This window comes from Dasypus novemcinctus, chromosome 5 (assembly GCF_030445035.2).
Source record: "Dasypus novemcinctus isolate mDasNov1 chromosome 5, mDasNov1.1.hap2, whole genome shotgun sequence".
In the NCBI taxonomy this organism is placed as follows: Eukaryota; Metazoa; Chordata; class Mammalia; order Cingulata; family Dasypodidae; genus Dasypus; species Dasypus novemcinctus.
In genome coordinates this window covers 17537833-17542639 of record NC_080677.1, presented here as the reverse complement: position 1 = coordinate 17542639, position 4807 = coordinate 17537833, and positions in this window count along the sequence as shown.

The window sequence follows — 4807 nt, the reverse complement described above, 5'->3', positions numbered from 1 at the left end:
GCCATGGTGAAAATCTTTTCATGTGCTTATTGACCAATTGCATTATCTTCCTTGGAGAAATGCCCATTTTTAAAATTGGGCTGTTTGTCTTTTTGTTGTTGAACTGCAGGATTTCTTTATACATTCTGGACATCAATCCCTGTCAGATATGTAGTTTCCAAATATTATCTCCCATTCTGAGGTGAGACCAAAAAACTCCTTAAAACTTAGTGAGTTAATCATTGTGGAAATAAGGGTGTGTCCATAAGCAACTGGGCTTCCTTCCCTTGATTTTGTTTTCTTAACTTTTTGCTTCCATGATTTTCTGGTCAATCAAGCATAATATTTTCCAGCATATAGTCTGATATGCTGAATGTTTCCCTAAGCAGAAGAGAAATTAACATTAACCTACTTTGTGCAGCTACCCCAGTTAAGTGGCATTATCTTGTCCTTGATTATTTACTACAGGTTAGAAGCACAATAATAATTTAAAAAACAAAGAAGGCCTTACATAGGCTTTTTTAAAAGATTTTTAAAAATTTATTTCTCTCTCCTTCCCACCCCCCCACCCCCAGATGTCTGCTCTCTGTGACCATTTGTTGTGTGTTCTTCTGTGTCCACTTGTATTCTTGTCAATAGTACCGGGAATCTGTGTCTCTTTTTGTTGCGTCAGCTTGCTATATCAGCTGTCCGTGTGTGTGGCACCACTCCTGGGCAGACTGAACTTTTTTCACATGGGGCGGCTCTCCTTGAGGGGTGCACTTCTTGTGCGTAGGGCCCCTCTATACAGGGGACACCCCTGCGTGGCACGGCACTCCTTGCATGCATCAGCATTGCACGTGGGCCAGCTCATCACACAGGTCGGCAGGCCCTGGGTTTGAATTTGAACCCTGGACCTCCCATGTGGTAGGCAGATGCTCTCTCCATTGAGCCAAATCTGCTCCCCACATAGACTTTTACATACAAGGTCTTTAGGCTACTAAACCTGGTTGGTACCACAAGATGGGGCATTTGCATGAACACTTTACAATCGCTGCTTCCAGCCTTTCAGGAAAATTCACACCAACTCATTATTCAGCTGAATTTGATATGTTGTCACTGACTCTTCTATCTTATGGCATTGGCATATTGTGTGTTTTAAAGGTTTTGTAGATGTGAGTCTTGCTTGCCACTTTACCACATGATTCAATGCTGCCTTCATCCATAGAACTCATTCTCAAATAAATGGGTCAAAAGGGTCTGAGAAAGAATGCAGGCCCAGTGCTGGACAGACTGTCCATATCTTCAGCCTCTTCTTCCAACTTCGCACCGTGGATTCCCAGCTGACAAAGGAGGCCAGTAGAAAAAATGTACCTCCTCTGCTTGAAAATCTAAAGTGACAGGCAACTCTACTTTGCAAAGCTACCAACTGTCACCTCCTCACAATTCATTTTCTCTTCTTTCTTTCGCTTTTCTTCCTACTTCCCTTCCTAATTTTTTTAATATATATTTTTTAACCCTTTCTCTCCTTCTTTTCTCTCTTTTTGGTAGCAATCTTTTCCCTTTTTTATCTTCCCCCTTCCTCTACGTCTTTCTCCTTCTCTTCTTCCTTGCCCTTCTTTTTCTCTCTTCTCTCTCCACACACAGATATTCAGATATACACACACATACAAATGCAAACAGAATTACACATCTGCGTTATGCAAGTGTGGATACCAGAACCTGTGACTGACCTTGAGAAAACAGGACTTGCTCAGTAATTTGGAAGATAACTAGTGGTACTTCTGGCCATGGCTTCACCTCCACAAGCAATCTTGACTTAAACTCTGGGTGTGGTATTTCTTTTATCGCTGGTTGCCACATTCACAGGGAAGGAGACAAGGAGTGTTTCAAATGCACTCTGGGCTGCCAGAGTCCTCAAGTTTGCTTGTCTGCCACATGCCCCAAGATGTAAGGAGAATAATGAATGAATGAATGAATTACAGAGCAGGGGTCAGAAGCTTTGCCCCAACCAGATACCTGGAGCCAGCCAGCTGGGGTCTTGCTGTGGTGGTTACTTAGGTTTTATTTCATAAAGGTTGAGGGAGGGGCATGAGCACTGACAGTTTTGCTCTGGCACTAAGCCTTGCCTGGGACTTTGTTTTTTTGTGCTGCCTCCCAGAAGAAAGGTCTCCTCAGCCTTCATGGGGTGATTAATAGTTTGTCCCTGGCCATTTTAGTCAAATGGCCTCCAGAAGGATGCTGCCTTCTCCCTCACCTTGGCTTTGCCATCTGCTGAACAGGGTGATTGGATCCTCATGGCTCCCCTTGCCTGCTTTCCTCTCTCAGCAGGATGAAAAACACTTTGACACATCCCTCCTTTTCCCTCTCTCCTTTCTCTTTTCTTTGAAAAACACCCACGTGACAGTCTGTCCAACTTAAGTTGGTTTCTTTGGCCCTGGACCACACAGATTGGAGAAACAGTGTTTTCCTGCTCCGCCCCCTGTCACCCGCACCCTTTCCTTTTGACCAGAACTTTAGCACAAATGCTCACGAGGAAGCTCACACTTCAGCTTCAGAACACATACCCAGGTTGCTGAGGGGAAAGACGTTATTGTAAACTGCCATGGGAAAAGATCTTTCTTTCCTCCCCTTTACCTCTCTGTGAACCCTAAAGACAGATCTGGATTGCTGTAGCATCTCTTGGTATGAAACGTGGCCACATGTGTAACACAGATTGGCCCTGACAGCCTTGAACTCAGGCGTTCAAATTTTACATAGAACTTCCCGGCTGTTCCCAATGGAAGCTTTGAAATGCATGGTGAGTGGACATTATTGTGATACTTTCCTTGGAGAGGTTCAAGAAAATTGTAGCTCTCCATTTGTGGGGTGGAAGAGAGGGTTAGTAAAAGTTCATTGTTTCTGGAGGTAGAGGAATAAACCGTACTTCCCTGCTAGACAGGAGTTCCCCTAAATGGAACCAAATATGCTTGGAATGGCATTGAGACAGATACAGGAGGACCCAACAGAAACTGCAGGGACCCACAGGCTTGCCTCTGGAAGAACTGCCCAGTGACTCACCACCCGGAGGCTCAGCTCAGTCTGCTTTGCTGAACCTGGCAATGGGAAGGTCTGGCGCAGCCGCAGACCGAAGGCTGCCATTGTCAAAACACAACAGAGATGGAAACTCCAGTCACTTCGCCTTCCACCTCTCACCCGTGCTTCCCATTCTCTGAATCCCAAACGACTTGCCTCGGTTCCTCTGGAGTCTGGGAAAACCTAAGTGAAAGGACAGAGGCCCAGCACGAGGGCTGGAGCTGGTGCTTGGGCTTGCCAAGTGAGTCAGTTAGCTGAACTCCCTGACAAAGCATGAAGAGAAAACAACAATGAAAACCCAACGCTTCGTGCAGCTACTCTTAAATGATTCAGGTGACACGAGGTAAAGTGAGTACCTCGGTGGGTCTCGTGTGGGTGCATTTCTGGGGGAAGATTCATGAACTCAGTGGAGAGAATGCTCAGCCCTAGAATAGGCCCGATTGGGGGAGTAGTCAGAGTCATTACTTTTATTTTCCTACTCAGAATGGAAGTAGATTTCATCTTCTCATCCCCGTGAAATAAGAACTCCTATTCCATTCTTTTGCTTTGCCTTAGGGAAAAATGGAAAAAAAACCAGCAATGCTTGCAGGTAAATTCTGTGATTGGTGTTAGGTTTGATGTAAATAACAATAATAATAATATAATGTCAAGACACATTTATTAAATTCTTATGTGCAGGGCACTGAGTGATTTGTGGGTGTGAAGTCTGGAAATCTCCTGGGAGGGCCTGGTGCAGGGCCTGCCTGAGGGGTGCCTCGAGTCCCATGGCCCCTCTTACGTGTCCCCTGGTCCCCCGTGCTCAGGGTGGCTAAGTGCAGTCCTCCAATATGACCATAACCGCCTATCCTCAGGCTGTGTCTGTAAAACCCACAGGTCCTTGGAAGGGAAAGTCAAATCAGAGGCATAAAGGCCCTGAGCCAGTCATTGCAACTTCTGCACATGCACCAGAAATAATGGGATTTGCAAGAAAATCAGCTTAGCTCAGATGTCCTGCGCAGATACTGCATCTCAGGCTGGTACTACAGTTTTCATCTTTCAAAAGTCCTAGGAATATATATTTCTACCAAAGAAGACTTGAAAGTGTTCCCCCCAAAAGATTTTTCAGTGTGTACATGTACAGATTCAACCTGGATTTAGCCACTTAGGGTGGCATAATTTGGGATGAGAGACCAAGGTGAAACCCAAAGGGGATTGGGAAGGACCAACCACAGTAACACAGCTAAGGCATATCAGATACTGAGAAATGTTGGAAAATGAGTGGCACTGATTCTTAATTAAATTTGAGATACTTTTTGGACAACTGAAAAAAATATATATACCATACATATAATTTTAACAGTCATGTAAAAGATTGTATTAGAAGAGAAATACTCATTTAAAAATCTACCCTATAAATAAATTAAATGAAAATTGTAACCCCCCCCCCCCCCCCCCCCGCCCCTTGAACTAAGAACACTCAGCAGTGAATCAGATGGATAAATTCTTTGGTTTGCTTGGAGCCTTTCAAACTAGTGGAGCAGAAGGGAAAGGAAAATGTTTGTTTGTTTGTTTGTCTCTTACCCATGATGAACCTTTATCTGACCTCCACAATTGTAAGTGATCGCTTCATTTTGTGTGCTATTTTAGCTGCCTATACTGATTTGAACGTGATAGTTATCATACATTGACTTTTTTTTTTCTATTTCTTTTTAGGAGGTACTGGGGATTGAACCTAGGACCTTGTACATGGGAAGCAAGCCCTCAACCACTGAGGAACATCTGCTCCCCATAAATT